This window comes from Electrophorus electricus, chromosome 13 (genome assembly GCF_041902795.1).
Source record: "Electrophorus electricus isolate QZ-2024a chromosome 13, ASM4190279v1, whole genome shotgun sequence".
Taxonomy (NCBI): Eukaryota; Metazoa; Chordata; class Actinopteri; order Gymnotiformes; family Gymnotidae; genus Electrophorus; species Electrophorus electricus.
The window spans coordinates 27,244,923-27,268,182 of record NC_137509.1 but is presented as its reverse complement, the minus strand read 5'-3'; the positions used below and the strand labels follow the sequence as shown (position 1 = coordinate 27,268,182).

The 23,260-nt window shown below is 35.4% G+C and overlaps 19 pseudogenes; all 19 read right to left on the bottom strand.

Annotated features, from left to right (window-relative positions):
• Nucleotides 1–549: 549 nt before the first annotated feature.
• Nucleotides 550–668, bottom strand: LOC145646164 (5S ribosomal RNA; annotated as a pseudogene).
• A 902-nt stretch (nucleotides 669–1,570) lies between these two features.
• Nucleotides 1,571–1,689, bottom strand: LOC145645753 (5S ribosomal RNA; annotated as a pseudogene).
• A 1,205-nt stretch (nucleotides 1,690–2,894) lies between these two features.
• Nucleotides 2,895–3,013, bottom strand: LOC145645752 (5S ribosomal RNA; annotated as a pseudogene).
• Nucleotides 3,014–4,217: 1,204 nt separating this feature from the next.
• Nucleotides 4,218–4,336, bottom strand: LOC145645750 (5S ribosomal RNA; annotated as a pseudogene).
• A 1,205-nt stretch (nucleotides 4,337–5,541) lies between these two features.
• On the bottom strand, nucleotides 5,542–5,660 carry LOC145645749 (5S ribosomal RNA; annotated as a pseudogene).
• Nucleotides 5,661–6,864: 1,204 nt separating this feature from the next.
• LOC145645748 (5S ribosomal RNA) lies at nucleotides 6,865–6,983 on the bottom strand (annotated as a pseudogene).
• Nucleotides 6,984–8,188: 1,205 nt separating this feature from the next.
• LOC145645747 (5S ribosomal RNA) lies at nucleotides 8,189–8,307 on the bottom strand (annotated as a pseudogene).
• Nucleotides 8,308–9,294: 987 nt separating this feature from the next.
• Nucleotides 9,295–9,413, bottom strand: LOC145645746 (5S ribosomal RNA; annotated as a pseudogene).
• Nucleotides 9,414–10,400: 987 nt separating this feature from the next.
• On the bottom strand, nucleotides 10,401–10,519 carry LOC145645745 (5S ribosomal RNA; annotated as a pseudogene).
• A 1,204-nt stretch (nucleotides 10,520–11,723) lies between these two features.
• LOC145645744 (5S ribosomal RNA) lies at nucleotides 11,724–11,842 on the bottom strand (annotated as a pseudogene).
• A 1,204-nt stretch (nucleotides 11,843–13,046) lies between these two features.
• On the bottom strand, nucleotides 13,047–13,165 carry LOC145645743 (5S ribosomal RNA; annotated as a pseudogene).
• Nucleotides 13,166–14,258: 1,093 nt separating this feature from the next.
• On the bottom strand, nucleotides 14,259–14,377 carry LOC145645742 (5S ribosomal RNA; annotated as a pseudogene).
• A 987-nt stretch (nucleotides 14,378–15,364) lies between these two features.
• Nucleotides 15,365–15,483, bottom strand: LOC145645741 (5S ribosomal RNA; annotated as a pseudogene).
• Nucleotides 15,484–16,687: 1,204 nt separating this feature from the next.
• On the bottom strand, nucleotides 16,688–16,806 carry LOC145645739 (5S ribosomal RNA; annotated as a pseudogene).
• A 987-nt stretch (nucleotides 16,807–17,793) lies between these two features.
• LOC145645738 (5S ribosomal RNA) lies at nucleotides 17,794–17,912 on the bottom strand (annotated as a pseudogene).
• Nucleotides 17,913–18,898: 986 nt separating this feature from the next.
• LOC145645737 (5S ribosomal RNA) lies at nucleotides 18,899–19,017 on the bottom strand (annotated as a pseudogene).
• Nucleotides 19,018–20,004: 987 nt separating this feature from the next.
• Nucleotides 20,005–20,123, bottom strand: LOC145645736 (5S ribosomal RNA; annotated as a pseudogene).
• Nucleotides 20,124–21,327: 1,204 nt separating this feature from the next.
• On the bottom strand, nucleotides 21,328–21,446 carry LOC145645735 (5S ribosomal RNA; annotated as a pseudogene).
• A 1,205-nt stretch (nucleotides 21,447–22,651) lies between these two features.
• Nucleotides 22,652–22,770, bottom strand: LOC145645734 (5S ribosomal RNA; annotated as a pseudogene).
• Nucleotides 22,771–23,260: the final 490 nt, after the last annotated feature.

Here is a 23,260-nt window from a genome sequence, read left to right as displayed (position 1 = left end):
TTGAACATAAATTAAAGGAATGCAATAAAATCTTAGAGCACCTGCTATTCCCTGGTGCAAAAAGATTTCTATTTAATCTATGCACTTCACATAGAAGCATGTCAGTTGCAGAGTAAATTAAAGTGATGCAACAAATACCTACAGCATTTGCTATTCCCAGGTGCTAACAGATAGTTTTTTTTATTAATCACTGCACTTCACAATTGAGCATGTCAGCTTGAAAGTAAATTAAAGTGATGCAATAAAAACTAACAGATAGTTTGATTTAATGATTCACTGCACTTCAAATTTGAGCATGATAGCTTGAACATAAATTAAAGGAATGCAATAAAATCTTAGAGCACCTGCTATTCCCTGGTGCAAAAATATTTCTATTTAATCTATGCACTTCACATAGAAGCATGTCAGTTGCAGAGTAAATTAAAGTGATGCAACAAATACCTACAGCATCTGCTATTCCCAGGTGCTAACAGATAGTTTTTTTTATTAATCACTGCACTTCACATTTGAGCATGTCAGCTTGAAAGTAAATTAAAGTGATGCAAGAAAAGCCTACAGCAGCTGGTATTCCTAGGTAGGGTCCCACCTCAGTACTATCCATGTCCAAATTTGCTTAGTTTCAAAGGTCAGATGAGATTGGGCGTTCTCAAACTGGTGTGGCCGTAAGCCTTAAACACTTACTCTAATTGCCTATTCATAGCAAATATGATCAAAGACCAATCTGACAATTTTTTTTATTTAATCACTGCACTTGACATTCTAGAATGTTAGCTTGAAAGTAAATTAAAATGATGCAATAAAAGCTTACAACATCTGGGATTCAGAGGCACTAACAGACAGATTTATTATTAATCACTGCACTTCACATTCACGCATGTCAGTTGGAGAGTAAATTAAAGTGATGCAATAAAAACTTACAGCATCTGCTATTCCCAGGTGCTAACAGATAGTTTGATTTAATGATTCACTGCACTTCAAATTTGAGCCTGATAGCCTGAACATAAATTAAAGGGATACAATAAAATCTTACAGCACCTGCTATTCCCTGGTGCAAAAAGATTTCTATTTAATCTGTGCACTTCAGATAGAAGCATGTCAGTTGCAGAGTAAATTAAAGTGATGCAACAAATACCTACAGCATCTGCTATTCCCAGGTGCTAACAGATAGTTTGATTTAATGATTCACTGCACTTCAAATTTGAGCATGATAGCTTGAACATAAATTAAAGTGATGCAACAAATACCTACGGCATCTGCTATTCCCAGTTGCTAACAGATAGTTTGACTTAATGATTCACTGCACTTCAAATTTGAGCATAATAGCTTGAACATAAATTAAAGGGATGCAATAAAATCTTACAGCACCTGCTATTCCCTGGTGCAAAAAGATTTCTATTTAATCTATGCACTTCACATAGAAGCATGTCAGTTGCAGAGTAAATTAAAGTGATGCAACAAATACCTACAGCATTTGCTATTCCCAGGTGCTAACAGATAGTTTTTTTTATTAATCACTGCACTTCACATTTGAGCATGTCAGCTTGAAAGTAAATTAAAGTGATGCAAGAAAAGCCTACAGCAGCTGGTATTCCTAGGTAGGGTCCCACCTCAGTACTATCCAGGTCCAAATTTGCTTAGTTTCAAAGGTCAGATGAGATTGGGCGTTCTCAAACTGGTGTGGCCGTAAGCCTTAAACATTTACTCTAATTGCCTATTCATAGCAAATATGATCAAAGACCAATCTGACAATTTTTTTTATTTAATCACTGCACTTGACATTCTAGAATGTTAGCTTGAAAGTAAATTAAAATGATGCAATAAAAGCTTACAACATCTGGGATTCAGAGGCACTAACAGACAGATTTTTTATTAATCACTGCACTTCACATTCACGCATGTCAGTTGGAGAGTAAATTAAAGTGATGCAATAAAAACTTACAGCATCTGCTATTCCCAGGTGCTAACAGATAGTTTGATTTAATGATTCACTGCACTTCAAATTTGAGCCTGATAGCCTGAACATAAATTAAAGGGATACAATAAAATCTTACAGCACCTGCTATTCCCTGGTGCAAAAAGATTTCTATTTAATCTGTGCACTTCAGATAGAAGCATGTCAGTTGCAGAGTAAATTAAAGTGATGCAACAAATACCTACAGCATCTGCTATTCCCAGGTGCTAACAGATAGTTTGATTTAATGATTCACTGCACTTGAAATTTGAGCATGATAGCTTGAACATAAATTAAAGTGATGCAACAAATACCTACGGCATCTGCTATTCCCAGTTGCTAACAGATAGTTTGACTTAATGATTCACTGCACTTCAAATTTGAGCATAATAGCTTGAACATAAATTAAAGGGATGCAATAAAATCTTACAGCACCTGCTATTCCCTGGTGCAAAAAGATTTCTATTTATTCTGTGCACTGCACATAGAAGCATGTCAGCTTGAAAGTAAATTAAAGTGATGCAACAAATACCTACAGCATCTGCTATTCCCAGGTGCTAACAGATAGTTTTTTTTATTAATCACTGCACTTCACAATTGAGCATGTCAGCTTGAAAGTAAATTAAAGTGATGCAATAAAAACTAACAGATAGTTTGATTTAATGATTCACTGCACTTCAAATTTGAGCATGATAGCTTGAACATAAATTAAAGGAATGCAATAAAATCTTAGAGCACCTGCTATTCCCTGGTGCAAAAATATTTCTATTTAATCTATGCACTTCACATAGAAGCATGTCAGTTGCAGAGTAAATTAAAGTGATGCAACAAATACCTACAGCATCTGCTATTCCCAGGTGCTAACAGATAGTTTTTTTTATTAATCACTGCACTTCACATTTGAGCATGTCAGCTTGAAAGTAAATTAAAGTGATGCAAGAAAAGCCTACAGCAGCTGGTATTCCTAGGTAGGGTCCCACCTCAGTACTATCCAGGTCCAAATTTGCTTAGTTTCAAAGGTCAGATGAGATTGGGCGTTCTCAAACTGGTGTGGCCGTAAGCCTTAAACACTTACTCTAATTGCCTATTCATAGCAAATATGATCAAAGACCAATCTGACAATTTTTTTTATTTAATCACTGCACTTGACATTCTAGAATGTTAGCTTGAAAGTAAATTAAAATGATGCAATAAAAGCGTACAACATCTGGGATTCAGAGGCACTAACAGACAGATTTTTTATTAATCACTGCACTCACATTCACGCATGTGAGTTGGAGAGTAAATTAAAGTGATGCAATAAAAACTTACAGCATCTGCTATTCCCAGGTGCTAACAGATAGTTTGATTTAATGATTCACTGCACTTCAAATTTGAGCCTGATAGCCTGAACATAAATTAAAGGGATACAATAAAATCTTACAGCACCTGCTATTCCCTGGTGCAAAAAGATTTCTATTTAATCTGTGCACTTCAGATAGAAGCATGTCAGTTGCAGAGTAAATTAAAGTGATGCAACAAATACCTACAGCATCTGCTATTCCCAGGTGCTAACAGATAGTTTGATTTAATGATTCACTGCACTTCAAATTTGAGCATGATAGCTTGAACATAAATTAAAGTGATGCAACAAATACCTACAGCATCTGCTATTCCCAGTTGCTAACAGATAGTTTGACTTAATGATTCACTGCACTTCAAATTTGAGCATGATAGCTTGAACATAAATTAAAGGGATGCAATAAAATCTTACAGCACCTGCTATTCCCTGGTGCAAAAAGATTTCTATTTATTCTGTGCACTGCACATAGAAGCATGTCAGCTTGAAAGTAAATTAAAGTGATGCAACAAATACCTACAGCATCTGCTATTCCCAGGTGCTAACAGATAGTTTTTTTTATTAATCACTGCACTTCACAATTGAGCATGTCAGCTTGAAAGTAAATTAAAGTGATGCAATAAAAACTAACAGATAGTTTGATTTAATGATTCACTGCACTTCAAATTTGAGCATGATAGCTTGAACATAAATTAAAGGAATGCAATAAAATCTTAGAGCTCCTGCTATTCCCTGGTGCAAAAAGATTTCTATTTAATCTATGCACTTCACATAGAAGCATGTCAGTTGCAGAGTAAATTAAAGTGATGCAACAAATACCTACAGCATTTGCTATTCCCAGGTGCTAACAGATAGTTTTTTTTATTAATCACTGCACTTCACATTTGAGCATGTCAGCTTGAAAGTAAATTAAAGTGATGCAAGAAAAGCCTACAGCAGCTGGTATTCCTAGGTAGGGTCCCACCTCAGTACTATCCAGGTCCAAATTTGCTTAGTTTCAAAGGTCAGATGAGATTGGGCGTTCTCAAACTGGTGTGGCCGTAAGCCTTAAACACTTACTCTAATTGCCTATTCATAGCAAATATGATCAAAGACCAATCTGACAATTTTTTTTATTTAATCACTGCACTTGACATTCTAGAATGTTAGCTTGAAAGTAAATTAAAATGATGCAATAAAAGCTTACAACATCTGGGATTCAGAGGCACTAACAGACAGATTTTTTATTAATCACTGCACGTCACATTCACGCTTGTCAGTTGGAGAGTAAATTAAAGTGATGCAATAAAAACTTACAGCATCTGCTATTCCCAGGTGCTAACAGATAGTTTGATTTAATGATTCACTGCACTTCAAATTTGAGCCTGATAGCCTGAACATAAATTAAAGGGATACAATAAAATCTTACAGCACCTGCTATTCCCTGGTGCAAAAAGATTTCTATTTAATCTGTGCACTTCAGATAGAAGCATGTCAGTTGCAGAGTAAATTAAAGTGATGCAACAAATACCTACAGCATCTGCTATTCCCAGGTGCTAACAGATAGTTTGATTTAATGATTCACTGCACTTCAAATTTGAGCATGATAGCTTGAACATAAATTAAAGTGATGCAACAAATACCTACAGCATCTGCTATTCCCAGTTGCTAACAGATAGTTTGACTTAATGATTCACTGCACTTCAAATTTGAGCATGATAGCTTGAACATAAATTAAAGGGATGCAATAAAATCTTACAGCACCTGCTATTCCCTGGTGCAAAAAGATTTCTATTTATTCTGTGCACTGCACATAGAAGCATGTCAGCTTGAAAGTAAATTAAAGTGATGCAACAAATACCTACAGCATCTGCTATTCCCAGGTGCTAACAGATAGTTTTTTTTATTAATCACTGCACTTCACAATTGAGCATGTCAGCTTGAAAGTAAATTAAAGTGATGCAATAAAAACTAACAGATAGTTTGATTTAATGATTCACTGCACTTCAAATTTGAGCATGATAGCTTGAACATAAATTAAAGGAATGCAATAAAATCTTAGAGCACCTGCTATTCCCTGGTGCAAAAATATTTCTATTTAATCTATGCACTTCACATAGAAGCATGTCAGTTGCAGAGTAAATTAAAGTGATGCAACAAATACCTACAGCATCTGCTATTCCCAGGTGCTAACAGATAGTTTTTTTTATTAATCACTGCACTTCACATTTGAGCATGTCAGCTTGAAAGTAAATTAAAGTGATGCAAGAAAAGCCTACAGCAGCTGGTATTCCTAGGTAGGGTCCCACCTCAGTACTATCCAGGTCCAAATTTGCTTAGTTTCAAAGGTCAGATGAGATTGGGCGTTCTCAAACTGGTGTGGCCGTAAGCCTTAAACACTTACTCTAATTGCCTATTCATAGCAAATATGATCAAAGACCAATCTGACAATTTTTTTTATTTAATCACTGCACTTGACATTCTAGAATGTTAGCTTGAAAGTAAATTAAAATGATGCAATAAAAGCGTACAACATCTGGGATTCAGAGGCACTAACAGACAGATTTTTTATTAATCACTGCACTCACATTCACGCATGTGAGTTGGAGAGTAAATTAAAGTGATGCAATAAAAACTTACAGCATCTGCTATTCCCAGGTGCTAACAGATAGTTTGATTTAATGATTCACTGCACTTCAAATTTGAGCCTGATAGCCTGAACATAAATTAAAGGGATACAATAAAATCTTACAGCACCTGCTATTCCCTGGTGCAAAAAGATTTCTATTTAATCTGTGCACTTCAGATAGAAGCATGTCAGTTGCAGAGTAAATTAAAGTGATGCAACAAATACCTACAGCATCTGCTATTCCCAGGTGCTAACAGATAGTTTGATTTAATGATTCACTGCACTTCAAATTTGAGCATGATAGCTTGAACATAAATTAAAGTGATGCAACAAATACCTACAGCATCTGCTATTCCCAGTTGCTAACAGATAGTTTGACTTAATGATTCACTGCACTTCAAATTTGAGCATGATAGCTTGAACATAAATTAAAGGGATGCAATAAAATCTTACAGCACCTGCTATTCCCTGGTGCAAAAAGATTTCTATTTATTCTGTGCACTGCACATAGAAGCATGTCAGCTTGAAAGTAAATTAAAGTGATGCAACAAATACCTACAGCATCTGCTATTCCCAGGTGCTAACAGATAGTTTTTTTTATTAATCACTGCACTTCACAATTGAGCATGTCAGCTTGAAAGTAAATTAAAGTGATGCAATAAAAACTAACAGATAGTTTGATTTAATGATTCACTGCACTTCAAATTTGAGCATGATAGCTTGAACATAAATTAAAGGAATGCAATAAAATCTTAGAGCACCTGCTATTCCCTGGTGCAAAAAGATTTCTATTTAATCTATGCACTTCACATAGAAGCATGTCAGTTGCAGAGTAAATTAAAGTGATGCAACAAATACCTACAGCATTTGCTATTCCCAGGTGCTAACAGATAGTTTTTTTTATAAATCACTGCACTTCACATTTGAGCATGTCAGCTTGAAAGTAAATTAAAGTGATGCAAGAAAAGCCTACAGCAGCTGGTATTCCTAGGTAGGGTCCCACCTCAGTACTATCCAGGTCCAAATTTGCTTAGTTTCAAAGGTCAGATGAGATTGGGCGTTCTCAAACTGGTGTGGCCGTAAGCCTTAAACACTTACTCTAATTGCCTATTCATAGCAAATATGATCAAAGACCAATCTGACAATTTTTTTTATTTAATCACTGCACTTGACATTCTAGAATGTTAGCTTGAAAGTAAATTAAAATGATGCAATAAAAGCTTACAACATCTGGGATTCAGAGGCACTAACAGACAGATTTTTTATTAATCACTGCACGTCACATTCACGCTTGTCAGTTGGAGAGTAAATTAAAGTGATGCAATAAAAACTTACAGCATCTGCTATTCCCAGGTGCTAACAGATAGTTTGATTTAATGATTCACTGCACTTCAAATTTGAGCCTGATAGCCTGAACATAAATTAAAGGGATACAATAAAATCTTACAGCACCTGCTATTCCCTGGTGCAAAAAGATTTCTATTTAATCTGTGCACTTCAGATAGAAGCATGTCAGTTGCAGAGTAAATTAAAGTGATGCAACAAATACCTACAGCATCTGCTATTCCCAGGTGCTAACAGATAGTTTGATTTAATGATTCACTGCACTTCAAATTTGAGCATGATAGCTTTAACATAAATTAAAGTGATGCAACAAATACCTACAGCATCTGCTATTCCCAGTTGCTAACAGATAGTTTGACTTAATGATTCACTGCACTTCAAATTTGAGCATGATAGCTTGAACATAAATTAAAGGGATGCAATAAAATCTTACAGCACCTGCTATTCCCTGGTGCAAAAAGATTTCTATTTATTCTGTGCACTGCACATAGAAGCATGTCAGCTTGAAAGTAAATTAAAGTGATGCAACAAATACCTACAGCATCTGCTATTCCCAGGTGCTAACAGATAGTTTTTTTTATTAATCACTGCACTTCACAATTGAGCATGTCAGCTTGAAAGTAAATTAAAGTGATGCAATAAAAACTAACAGATAGTTTGATTTAATGATTCACTGCACTTCAAATTTGAGCATGATAGCTTGAACATAAATTAAAGGAATGCAATAAAATCTTAGAGCACCTGCTATTCCCTGGTGCAAAAAGATTTCTATTTAATCTATGCACTTCACATAGAAGCATGTCAGTTGCAGAGTAAATTAAAGTGATGCAACAAATACCTTCAGCATTTGCTATTCCCAGGTGCTAACAGATAGTTTTTTTTATTAATCACTGCACTTCACATTTGAGCATGTCAGCTTGAAAGTAAATTAAAGTGATGCAAGAAAAGCCTACAGCAGCTGGTATTCCTAGGTAGGGTCCCACCTCAGTACTATCCAGGTCCAAATTTGCTTAGTTTCAAAGGTCAGATGAGATTGGGCGTTCTCAAACTGGTGTGGCCGTAAGCCTTAAACACTTACTCTAATTGCCTATTCATAGCAAATATGATCAAAGACCAATCTGACAATTTTTTTTATTTAATCACTGCACTTGACATTCTAGAATGTTAGCTTGAAAGTAAATTAAAATGATGCAATAAAAGCTTACAACATCTGGGATTCAGAGGCACTAACAGACAGATTTATTATTAATCACTGCACTTCACATTCACGCATGTCAGTTGGAGAGTAAATTAAAGTGATGCAATAAAAACTTACAGCATCTGCTATTCCCAGGTGCTAACAGATAGTTTGATTTAATGATTCACTGCACTTCAAATTTGAGCATGATAGCTTGAACATAAATTAAAGTGATGCAACAAATACCTACAGCATCTGCTATTCCCAGTTGCTAACAGATAGTTTGACTTAATGATTCACTGCACTTCAAATTTGAGCATGATAGCTTGAACATAAATTAAAGGGATGCAATAAAATCTTACAGCACCTGCTATTCCCTGGTGCAAAAAGATTTCTATTTATTCTGTGCACTGCACATAGAAGCATGTCAGCTTGAAAGTAAATTAAAGTGATGCAACAAATACCTACAGCATCTGCTATTCCCAGGTGCTAACAGATAGTTTTTTTTATTAATCACTGCACTTCACAATTGAGCATGTCAGCTTGAAAGTAAATTAAAGTGATGCAATAAAAACTAACAGATAGTTTGATTTAATGATTCACTGCACTTCAAATTTGAGCATGATAGCTTGAACATAAATTAAAGGAATGCAATAAAATCTTAGAGCACCTGCTATTCCCTGGTGCAAAAATATTTCTATTTAATCTATGCACTTCACATAGAAGCATGTCAGTTGCAGAGTAAATTAAAGTGATGCAACAAATACCTACAGCATTTGCTATTCCCAGGTGCTAACAGATAGTTTTTTTTATTAATCACTGCACTTCACATTTGAGCATGTCAGCTTGAAAGTAAATTAAAGTGATGCAAGAAAAGCCTACAGCAGCTGGTATTCCTAGGTAGGGTCCCACCTCAGTACTATCCAGGTCCAAATTTGCTTAGTTTCAAAGGTCAGATGAGATTGGGCGTTCTCAAACTGGTGTGGCCGTAAGCCTTAAACACTTACTCTAATTGCCTATTCATAGCAAATATGATCAAAGACCAATCTGACAATTTTTTTTATTTAATCACTGCACTTGACATTCTAGAATGTTAGCTTGAAAGTAAATTAAAATGATGCAATAAAAGCTTACAACATCTGGGATTCAGAGGCACTAACAGACAGATTTATTATTAATCACTGCACTTCACATTCACGCATGTCAGTTGGAGAGTAAATTAAAGTGATGCAATAAAAACTTACAGCATCTGCTATTCCCAGGTGCTAACAGATAGTTTGATTTAATGATTCACTGCACTTCAAATTTGAGCATGATAGCTTGAACATAAATTAAAGTGATGCAACAAATACCTACAGCATCTGCTATTCCCAGTTGCTAACAGATAGTTTGACTTAATGATTCACTGCACTTCAAATTTGAGCATGATAGCTTGAACATAAATTAAAGGGATGCAATAAAATCTTACAGCACCTGCTATTCCCTGGTGCAAAAAGATTTCTATTTATTCTGTGCACTGCACATAGAAGCATGTCAGCTTGAAAGTAAATTAAAGTGATGCAACAAATACCTACAGCATCTGCTATTCCCAGGTGCTAACAGATAGTTTTTTTTATTAATCACTGCACTTCACAATTGAGCATGTCAGCTTGAAAGTAAATTAAAGTGATGCAATAAAAACTAACAGATAGTTTGATTTAATGATTCACTGCACTTCAAATTTGAGCATGATAGCTTGAACATAAATTAAAGGAATGCAATAAAATCTTAGAGCACCTGCTATTCCCTGGTGCAAAAATATTTCTATTTAATCTATGCACTTCACATAGAAGCATGTCAGTTGCAGAGTAAATTAAAGTGATGCAACAAATACCTACAGCATCTGCTATTCCCAGGTGCTAACAGATAGTTTTTTTTATTAATCACTGCACTTCACATTTGAGCATGTCAGCTTGAAAGTAAATTAAAGTGATGCAAGAAAAGCCTACAGCAGCTGGTATTCCTAGGTAGGGTCCCACCTCAGTACTATCCAGGTCCAAATTTGCTTAGTTTCAAAGGTCAGATGAGATTGGGCGTTCTCAAACTGGTGTGGCCGTAAGCCTTAAACACTTACTCTAATTGCCTATTCATAGCAAATATGATCAAAGACCAATCTGACAATTTTTTTTATTTAATCACTGCACTTGACATTCTAGAATGTTAGCTTGAAAGTAAATTAAAATGATGCAATAAAAGCGTACAACATCTGGGATTCAGAGGCACTAACAGACAGATTTTTTATTAATCACTGCACTCACATTCACGCATGTGAGTTGGAGAGTAAATTAAAGTGATGCAATAAAAACTTACAGCATCTGCTATTCCCAGGTGCTAAAAGATAGTTTGATTTAATGATTCACTGCACTTCAAATTTGAGCCTGATAGCCTGAACATAAATTAAAGGGATACAATAAAATCTTACAGCACCTGCTATTCCCTGGTGCAAAAAGATTTCTATTTAATCTGTGCACTTCAGATAGAAGCATGTCAGTTGCAGAGTAAATTAAAGTGATGCAACAAATACCTACAGCATCTGCTATTCCCAGGTGCTAACAGATAGTTTGATTTAATGATTCACTGCACTTCAAATTTGAGCATGATAGCTTGAACATAAATTAAAGTGATGCAACAAATACCTACAGCATCTGCTATTCCCAGTTGCTAACAGATAGTTTGACTTAATGATTCACTGCACTTCAAATTTGAGCATGATAGCTTGAACATAAATTAAAGGGATGCAATAAAATCTTACAGCACCTGCTATTCCCTGGTGCAAAAAGATTTCTATTTATTCTGTGCACTGCACATAGAAGCATGTCAGCTTGAAAGTAAATTAAAGTGATGCAACAAATACCTACAGCATCTGCTATTCCCAGGTGCTAACAGATAGTTTTTTTTATTAATCACTGCACTTCACAATTGAGCATGTCAGCTTGAAAGTAAATTAAAGTGATGCAATAAAAACTAACAGATAGTTTGATTTAATGATTCACTGCACTTCAAATTTGAGCATGATAGCTTGAACATAAATTAAAGGAATGCAATAAAATCTTAGAGCACCTGCTATTCCCTGGTGCAAAAATATTTCTATTTAATCTATGCACTTCACATAGAAGCATGTCAGTTGCAGAGTAAATTAAAGTGATGCAACAAATACCTACAGCATCTGCTATTCCCAGGTGCTAACAGATAGTTTTTTTTATTAATCACTGCACTTCACATTTGAGCATGTCAGCTTGAAAGTAAATTAAAGTGATGCAAGAAAAGCCTACAGCAGCTGGTATTCCTAGGTAGGGTCCCACCTCAGTACTATCCAGGTCCAAATTTGCTTAGTTTCAAAGGTCAGATGAGATTGGGCGTTCTCAAACTGGTGTGGCCGTAAGCCTTAAACACTTACTCTAATTGCCTATTCATAGCAAATATGATCAAAGACCAATCTGACAATTTTTTTTATTTAATCACTGCACTTGACATTCTAGAATGTTAGCTTGAAAGTAAATTAAAATGATGCAATAAAAGCGTACAACATCTGGGATTCAGAGGCACTAACAGACAGATTTTTTATTAATCACTGCACTCACATTCACGCATGTGAGTTGGAGAGTAAATTAAAGTGATGCAATAAAAACTTACAGCATCTGCTATTCCCAGGTGCTAACAGATAGTTTGATTTAATGATTCACTGCACTTCAAATTTGAGCCTGATAGCCTGAACATAAATTAAAGGGATACAATAAAATCTTACAGCACCTGCTATTCCCTGGTGCAAAAAGATTTCTATTTAATCTGTGCACTTCAGATAGAAGCATGTCAGTTGCAGAGTAAATTAAAGTGATGCAACAAATACCTACAGCATCTGCTATTCCCAGGTGCTAACAGATAGTTTGATTTAATGATTCACTGCACTTCAAATTTGAGCATGATAGCTTGAACATAAATTAAAGTGATGCAACAAATACCTACAGCATCTGCTATTCCCAGTTGCTAACAGATAGTTTGACTTAATGATTCACTGCACTTCAAATTTGAGCATGATAGCTTGAACATAAATTAAAGGGATGCAATAAAATCTTACAGCACCTGCTATTCCCTGGTGCAAAAAGATTTCTATTTATTCTGTGCACTGCACATAGAAGCATGTCAGCTTGAAAGTAAATTAAAGTGATGCAACAAATACCTACAGCATCTGCTATTCCCAGGTGCTAACAGATAGTTTTTTTTATTAATCACTGCACTTCACAATTGAGCATGTCAGCTTGAAAGTAAATTAAAGTGATGCAATAAAAACTAACAGATAGTTTGATTTAATGATTCACTGCACTTCAAATTTGAGCATGATAGCTTGAACATAAATTAAAGGAATGCAATAAAATCTTAGAGCACCTGCTATTCCCTGGTGCAAAAAGATTTCTATTTAATCTATGCACTTCACATAGAAGCATGTCAGTTGCAGAGTAAATTAAAGTGATGCAACAAATACCTACAGCATTTGCTATTCCCAGGTGCTAACAGATAGTTTTTTTTATAAATCACTGCACTTCACATTTGAGCATGTCAGCTTGAAAGTAAATTAAAGTGATGCAAGAAAAGCCTACAGCAGCTGGTATTCCTAGGTAGGGTCCCACCTCAGTACTATCCAGGTCCAAATTTGCTTAGTTTCAAAGGTCAGATGAGATTGGGCGTTCTCAAACTGGTGTGGCCGTAAGCCTTAAACACTTACTCTAATTGCCTATTCATAGCAAATATGATCAAAGACCAATCTGACAATTTTTTTTATTTAATCACTGCACTTGACATTCTAGAATGTTAGCTTGAAAGTAAATTAAAATGATGCAATAAAAGCTTACAACATCTGGGATTCAGAGGCACTAACAGACAGATTTTTTATTAATCACTGCACGTCACATTCACGCTTGTCAGTTGGAGAGTAAATTAAAGTGATGCAATAAAAACTTACAGCATCTGCTATTCCCAGGTGCTAACAGATAGTTTGATTTAATGATTCACTGCACTTCAAATTTGAGCCTGATAGCCTGAACATAAATTAAAGGGATACAATAAAATCTTACAGCACCTGCTATTCCCTGGTGCAAAAAGATTTCTATTTAATCTGTGCACTTCAGATAGAAGCATGTCAGTTGCAGAGTAAATTAAAGTGATGCAACAAATACCTACAGCATCTGCTATTCCCAGGTGCTAACAGATAGTTTGACTTAATGATTCACTGCACTTCAAATTTGAGCATGATAGCTTGAACATAAATTAAAGGGATGCAATAAAATCTTACAGCACCTGCTATTCCCTGGTGCAAAAAGATTTCTATTTATTCTGTGCACTGCACATAGAAGCATGTCAGCTTGAAAGTAAATTAAAGTGATGCAACAAATACCTACAGCATCTGCTATTCCCAGGTGCTAACAGATAGTTTTTTTTATTAATCACTGCACTTCACAATTGAGCATGTCAGCTTGAAAGTAAATTAAAGTGATGCAATAAAAACTAACAGATAGTTTGATTTAATGATTCACTGCACTTCAAATTTGAGCATGATAGCTTGAACATAAATTAAAGGAATGCAATAAAATCTTAGAGCACCTGCTATTCCCTGGTGCAAAAAGATTTCTATTTAATCTATGCACTTCACATAGAAGCATGTCAGTTGCAGAGTAAATTAAAGTGATGCAACAAATACCTACAGCATTTGCTATTCCCAGGTGCTAACAGATAGTTTTTTTTATTAATCACTGCACTTCACATTTGAGCATGTCAGCTTGAAAGTAAATTAAAGTGATGCAAGAAAAGCCTACAGCAGCTGGTATTCCTAGGTAGGGTCCCACCTCAGTACTATCCAGGTCCAAATTTGCTTAGTTTCAAAGGTCAGATGAGATTGGGCGTTCTCAAACTGGTGTGGCCGTAAGCCTTAAACACTTACTCTAATTGCCTATTCATAGCAAATATGATCAAAGACCAATCTGACAATTTTTTTTATTTAATCACTGCACTTGACATTCTAGAATGTTAGCTTGAAAGTAAATTAAAATGATGCAATAAAAGCTTACAACATCTGGGATTCAGAGGCACTAACAGACAGATTTATTATTAATCACTGCACTTCACATTCACGCATGTCAGTTGGAGAGTAAATTAAAGTGATGCAATAAAAACTTACAGCATCTGCTATTCCCAGGTGCTAACAGATAGTTTGATTTAATGATTCACTGCACTTCAAATTTGAGCATGATAGCTTGAACATAAATTAAAGTGATGCAACAAATACCTACAGCATCTGCTATTCCCAGTTGCTAACAGATAGTTTGACTTAATGATTCACTGCACTTCAAATTTGAGCATGATAGCTTGAACATAAATTAAAGGGATGCAATAAAATCTTACAGCACCTGCTATTCCCTGGTGCAAAAAGATTTCTATTTATTCTGTGCACTGCACATAGAAGCATGTCAGCTTGAAAGTAAATTAAAGTGATGCAACAAATACCTACAGCATCTGCTATTCCCAGGTGCTAACAGATAGTTTTTTTTATTAATCACTGCACTTCACAATTGAGCATGTCAGCTTGAAAGTAAATTAAAGTGATGCAATAAAAACTAACAGATAGTTTGATTTAATGATTCACTGCACTTCAAATTTGAGCATGATAGCTTGAACATAAATTAAAGGAATGCAATAAAATCTTAGAGCACCTGCTATTCCCTGGTGCAAAAATATTTCTATTTAATCTATGCACTTCACATAGAAGCATGTCAGTTGCAGAGTAAATTAAAGTGATGCAACAAATACCTACAGCATCTGCTATTCCCAGGTGCTAACAGATAGTTTTTTTTATTAATCACTGCACTTCACATTTGAGCATGTCAGCTTGAAAGTAAATTAAAGTGATGCAAGAAAAGCCTACAGCAGCTGGTATTCCTAGGTAGGGTCCCACCTCAGTACTATCCAGGTCCAAATTTGCTTAGTTTCAAAGGTCAGATGAGATTGGGCGTTCTCAAACTGGTGTGGCCGTAAGCCTTAAACACTTACTCTAATTGCCTATTCATAGCAAATATGATCAAAGACCAATCTGACAATTTTTTTTATTTAATCACTGCACTTGACATTCTAGAATGTTAGCTTGAAAGTAAATTAAAATGATGCAATAAAAGCGTACAACATCTGGGATTCAGAGGCACTAACAGACAGATTTTTTATTAATCACTGCACTCACATTCACGCATGTGAGTTGGAGAGTAAATTAAAGTGATGCAATAAAAACTTACAGCATCTGCTATTCCCAGGTGCTAACAGATAGTTTGATTTAATGATTCACTGCACTTCAAATTTGAGCCTGATAGCCTGAACATAAATTAAAGGGATACAATAAAATCTTACAGCACCTGCTATTCCCTGGTGCAAAAAGATTTCTATTTAATCTGTGCACTTCAGATAGAAGCATGTCAGTTGCAGAGTAAATTAAAGTGATGCAACAAATACCTACAGCATCTGCTATTCCCAGGTGCTAACAGATAGTTTGATTTAATGATTCACTGCACTTCAAATTTGAGCATGATAGCTTTAACATAAATTAAAGTGATGCAACAAATACCTACAGCATCTGCTATTCCCAGTTGCCAACAGATAGTTTGACTTAATGATTCACTGCACTTCAAATTTGAGCATGATAGCTTGAACATAAATTAAAGGGATGCAATAAAATCTTACAGCACCTGCTATTCCCTGGTGCAAAAAGATTTCTATTTATTCTGTGCACTGCACATAGAAGCATGTCAGCTTGAAAGTAAATTAAAGTGATGCAACAAATACCTACAGCATCTGCTATTCCCAGGTGCTAACAGATAGTTTTTTTTATTAATCACTGCACTTCACAATTGAGCATGTCAGCTTGAAAGTAAATTAAAGTGATGCAATAAAAACTAACAGATAGTTTGATTTAATGATTCACTGCACTTCAAATTTGAGCATGATAGCTTGAACATAAATTAAAGGAATGCAATAAAATCTTAGAGCACCTGCTATTCCCTGGTGCAAAAAGATTTCTATTTAATCTATGCACTTCACATAGAAGCATGTCAGTTGCAGAGTAAATTAAAGTGATGCAACAAATACCTACAGCATTTGCTATTCCCAGGTGCTAACAGATAGTTTTTTTTATTAATCACTGCACTTCACATTTGAGCATGTCAGCTTGAAAGTAAATTAAAGTGATGCAAGAAAAGCCTACAGCAGCTGGTATTCCTAGGTAGGGTCCCACCTCAGTACTATCCAGGTCCAAATTTGCTTAGTTTCAAAGGTCAGATGAGATTGGGCGTTCTCAAACTGGTGTGGCCGTAAGCCTTAAACACTTACTCTAATTGCCTATTCATAGCAAATATGATCAAAGACCAATCTGACAATTTTTTTTATTTAATCACTGCACTTGACATTCTAGAATGTTAGCTTGAAAGTAAATTAAAATGATGCAATAAAAGCTTACAACATCTGGGATTCAGAGGCACTAACAGACAGATTTATTATTAATCACTGCACTTCACATTCACGCATGTCAGTTGGAGAGTAAATTAAAGTGATGCAATAAAAACTTACAGCATCTGCTATTCCCAGGTGCTAACAGATAGTTTGATTTAATGATTCACTGCACTTCAAATTTGAGCATGATAGCTTGAACATAAATTAAAGTGATGCAACAAATACCTACAGCATCTGCTATTCCCAGTTGCTAACAGATAGTTTGACTTAATGATTCACTGCACTTCAAATTTGAGCATGATAGCTTGAACATAAATTAAAGGGATGCAATAAAATCTTACAGCACCTGCTATTCCCTGGTGCAAAAAGATTTCTATTTATTCTGTGCACTGCACATAGAAGCATGTCAGCTTGAAAGTAAATTAAAGTGATGCAACAAATACCTACAGCATCTGCTATTCCCAGGTGCTAACAGATAGTTTTTTTTATTAATCACTGCACTTCACAATTGAGCATGTCAGCTTGAAAGTAAATTAAAGTGATGCAATAAAAACTAACAGATAGTTTGATTTAATGATTCACTGCACTTCAAATTTGAGCATGATAGCTTGAACATAAATTAAAGGAATGCAATAAAATCTTAGAGCACCTGCTATTCCCTGGTGCAAAAATATTTCTATTTAATCTATGCACTTCACATAGAAGCATGTCAGTTGCAGAGTAAATTAAAGTGATGCAACAAATACCTACAGCATCTGCTATTCCCAGGTGCTAACAGATAGTTTTTTTTATTAATCACTGCACTTCACATTTGAGCATGTCAGCTTGAAAGTAAATTAAAGTGATGCAAGAAAAGCCTACAGCAGCTGGTATTCCTAGGTAGGGTCCCACCTCAGTACTATCCAGGTCCAAATTTGCTTAGTTTCAAAGGTCAGATGAGATTGGGCGTTCTCAAACTGGTGTGGCCGTAAGCCTTAAACACTTACTCTAATTGCCTATTCATAGCAAATATGATCAAAGACCAATCTGACAATTTTTTTTATTTAATCACTGCACTTGACATTCTAGAATGTTAGCTTGAAAGTAAATTAAAATGATGCAATAAAAGCGTACAACATCTGGGATTCAGAGGCACTAACAGACAGATTTTTTATTAATCACTGCACTCACATTCACGCATGTCAGTTGCAGAGTAAATTAAAGTGATGCAACAAATACCTACAGCATCTGCTATTCCCAGGTGCTAACAGATAGTTTGATTTAATGATTCACTGCACTTCAAATTTGAGCATGATAGCTTTAACATAAATTAAAGTGATGCAACAAATACCTACAGCATCTGCTATTCCCAGTTGCCAACAGATAGTTTGACTTAATGATTCACTGCACTTCAAATTTGAGCATGATAGCTTGAACATAAATTAAAGGGATGCAATAAAATCTTACAGCACCTGCTATTCCCTGGTGCAAAAAGATTTCTATTTATTCTGTGCACTGCACATAGAAGCATGTCAGCTTGAAAGTAAATTAAAGTGATGCAACAAATACCTACAGCATCTGCTATTCCCAGGTGCTAACAGATAGTTTTTTTTATTAATCACTGCACTTCACAATTGAGCATGTCAGCTTGAAAGTAAATTAAAGTGATGCAATAAAAACTAACAGATAGTTTGATTTAATGATTCACTGCACTTCAAATTTGAGCATGATAGCTTGAACATAAATTAAAGGAATGCAATAAAATCTTAGAGCACCTGCTATTCCCTGGTGCAAAAAGATTTCTATTTAATCTATGCACTTCACATAGAAGCATGTCAGTTGCAGAGTAAATTAAAGTGATGCAACAAATACCTACAGCATTTGCTATTCCCAGGTGCTAACAGATAGTTTTTTTTATTAATCACTGCACTTCACATTTGAGCATGTCAGCTTGAAAGTAAATTAAAGTGATGCAAGAAAAGCCTACAGCAGCTGGTATTCCTAGGTAGGGTCCCACCTCAGTACTATCCAGGTCCAAATTTGCTTAGTTTCAAAGGTCAGATGAGATTGGGCGTTCTCAAACTGGTGTGGCCGTAAGCCTTAAACACTTACTCTAATTGCCTATTCATAGCAAATATGATCAAAGACCAATCTGACAATTTTTTTTATTTAATCACTGCACTTGACATTCTAGAATGTTAGCTTGAAAGTAAATTAAAATGATGCAATAAAAGCTTACAACATCTGGGATTCAGAGGCACTAACAGACAGATTTATTATTAATCACTGCACTTCACATTCACGCATGTCAGTTGGAGAGTAAATTAAAGTGATGCAATAAAAACTTACAGCATCTGCTATTCCCAGGTGCTAACAGATAGTTTGATTTAATGATTCACTGCACTTCAAATTTGAGCATGATAGCTTGAACATAAATTAAAGTGATGCAACAAATACCTACAGCATCTGCTATTCCCAGTTGCTAACAGATAGTTTGACTTAATGATTCACTGCACTTCAAATTTGAGCATGATAGCTTGAACATAAATTAAAGGGATGCAATAAAATCTTACAGCACCTGCTATTCCCTGGTGCAAAAAGATTTCTATTTATTCTGTGCACTGCACATAGAAGCATGTCAGCTTGAAAGTAAATTAAAGTGATGCAACAAATACCTACAGCATCTGCTATTCCCAGGTGCTAACAGATAGTTTTTTTTATTAATCACTGCACTTCACAATTGAGCATGTCAGCTTGAAAGTAAATTAAAGTGATGCAATAAAAACTAACAGATAGTTTGATTTAATGATTCACTGCACTTCAAATTTGAGCATGATAGCTTGAACATAAATTAAAGGAATGCAATAAAATCTTAGAGCACCTGCTATTCCCTGGTGCAAAAATATTTCTATTTAATCTATGCACTTCACATAGAAGCATGTCAGTTGCAGAGTAAATTAAAGTGATGCAACAAATACCTACAGCATCTGCTATTCCCAGGTGCTAACAGATAGTTTTTTTTATTAATCACTGCACTTCACATTTGAGCATGTCAGCTTGAAAGTAAATTAAAGTGATGCAAGAAAAGCCTACAGCAGCTGGTATTCCTAGGTAGGGTCCCACCTCAGTACTATCCAGGTCCAAATTTGCTTAGTTTCAAAGGTCAGATGAGATTGGGCGTTCTCAAACTGGTGTGGCCGTAAGCCTTAAACACTTACTCTAATTGCCTATTCATAGCAAATATGATCAAAGACCAATCTGACAATTTTTTTTATTTAATCACTGCACTTGACATTCTAGAATGTTAGCTTGAAAGTAAATTAAAATGATGCAATAAAAGCGTACAACATCTGGGATTCAGAGGCACTAACAGACAGATTTTTTATTAATCACTGCACTCACATTCACGCATGTGAGTTGGAGAGTAAATTAAAGTGATGCAATAAAAACTTACAGCATCTGCTATTCCCAGGTGCTAACAGATAGTTTGATTTAATGATTCACTGCACTTCAAATTTGAGCCTGATAGCCTGAACATAAATTAAAGGGATACAATAAAATCTTACAGCACCTGCTATTCCCTGGTGCAAAAAGATTTCTATTTAATCTGTGCACTTCAGATAGAAGCATGTCAGTTGCAGAGTAAATTAAAGTGATGCAACAAATACCTACAGCATCTGCTATTCCCAGGTGCTAACAGATAGTTTGATTTAATGATTCACTGCACTTCAAATTTGAGCATGATAGCTTGAACATAAATTAAAGTGATGCAACAAATACCTACAGCATCTGCTATTCCCAGTTGCTAACAGATAGTTTGACTTAATGATTCACTGCACTTCAAATTTGAGCATGATAGCTTGAACATAAATTAAAGGGATGCAATAAAATCTTACAGCACCTGCTATTCCCTGGTGCAAAAAGATTTCTATTTATTCTGTGCACTGCACATAGAAGCATGTCAGCTTGAAAGTAAATTAAAGTGATGCAACAAATACCTACAGCATCTGCTATTCCCAGGTGCTAACAGATAGTTTTTTTTATTAATCACTGCACTTCACAATTGAGCATGTCAGCTTGAAAGTAAATTAAAGTGATGCAATAAAAACTAACAGATAGTTTGATTTAATGATTCACTGCACTTCAAATTTGAGCATGATAGCTTGAACATAAATTAAAGGAATGCAATAAAATCTTAGAGCACCTGCTATTCCCTGGTGCAAAAAGATTTCTATTTAATCTATGCACTTCACATAGAAGCATGTCAGTTGCAGAGTAAATTAAAGTGATGCAACAAATACCTACAGCATTTGCTATTCCCAGGTGCTAACAGATAGTTTTTTTTATTAATCACTGCACTTCACATTTGAGCATGTCAGCTTGAAAGTAAATTAAAGTGATGCAAGAAAAGCCTACAGCAGCTGGTATTCCTAGGTAGGGTCCCACCTCAGTACTATCCAGGTCCAAATTTGCTTAGTTTCAAAGGTCAGATGAGATTGGGCGTTCTCAAACTGGTGTGGCCGTAAGCCTTAAACACTTACTCTAATTGCCTATTCATAGCAAATATGATCAAAGACCAATCTGACAATTTTTTTTATTTAATCACTGCACTTGACATTCTAGAATGTTAGCTTGAAAGTAAATTAAAATGATGCAATAAAAGCTTACAACATCTGGGATTCAGAGGCACTAACAGACAGATTTTTTATTAATCACTGCACGTCACATTCACGCTTGTCAGTTGGAGAGTAAATTAAAGTGATGCAATAAAAACTTACAGCATCTGCTATTCCCAGGTGCTAACAGATAGTTTGATTTAATGATTCACTGCACTTCAAATTTGAGCCTGATAGCCTGAACATAAATTAAAGGGATACAATAAAATCTTACAGCACCTGCTATTCCCTGGTGCAAAAAGATTTCTATTTAATCTGTGCACTTCAGATAGAAGCATGTCAGTTGCAGAGTAAATTAAAGTGATGCAACAAATACCTACAGCATCTGCTATTCCCAGGTGCTAACAGATAGTTTGATTTAATGATTCACTGCACTTCAAATTTGAGCATGATAGCTTTAACATAAATTAAAGTGATGCAACAAATACCTACAGCATCTGCTATTCCCAGTTGCTAACAGATAGTTTGACTTAATGATTCACTGCACTTCAAATTTGAGCATGATAGCTTGAACATAAATTAAAGGGATGCAATAAAATCTTACAGCACCTGCTATTCCCTGGTGCAAAAAGATTTCTATTTATTCTGTGCACTGCACATAGAAGCATGTCAGCTTGAAAGTAAATTAAAGTGATGCAACAAATACCTACAGCATCTGCTATTCCCAGGTGCTAACAGATAGTTTTTTTTATTAATCACTGCACTTCACAATTGAGCATGTCAGCTTGAAAGTAAATTAAAGTGATGCAATAAAAACTAACAGATAGTTTGATTTAATGATTCACTGCACTTCAAATTTGAGCATGATAGCTTGAACATAAATTAAAGGAATGCAATAAAATCTTAGAGCACCTGCTATTCCCTGGTGCAAAAAGATTTCTATTTAATCTATGCACTTCACATAGAAGCATGTCAGTTGCAGAGTAAATTAAAGTGATGCAACAAATACCTACAGCATTTGCTATTCCCAGGTGCTAACAGATAGTTTTTTTTATTAATCACTGCACTTCACATTTGAGCATGTCAGCTTGAAAGTAAATTAAAGTGATGCAAGAAAAGCCTACAGCAGCTGGTATTCCTAGGTAGGGTCCCACCTCAGTACTATCCAGGTCCAAATTTGCTTAGTTTCAAAGGTCAGATGAGATTGGGCGTTCTCAAACTGGTGTGGCCGTAAGCCTTAAACACTTACTCTAATTGCCTATTCATAGCAAATATGATCAAAGACCAATCTGACAATTTTTTTTATTTAATCACTGCACTTGACATTCTAGAATGTTAGCTTGAAAGTAAATTAAAATGATGCAATAAAAGCTTACAACATCTGGGATTCAGAGGCACTAACAGACAGATTTATTATTAATCACTGCACTTCACATTCACGCATGTCAGTTGGAGAGTAAATTAAAGTGATGCAATAAAAACTTACAGCATCTGCTATTCCCAGGTGCTAACAGATAGTTTGATTTAATGATTCACTGCACTTCAAATTTGAGCCTGATAGCCTGAACATAAATTAAAGGGATACAATAAAATCTTACAGCACCTGCTATTCCCTGGTGCAAAAAGATTTCTATTTAATCTGTGCACTTCAGATAGAAGCATGTCAGTTGCAGAGTAAATTAAAGTGATGCAACAAATACCTACAGCATCTGCTATTCCCAGGTGC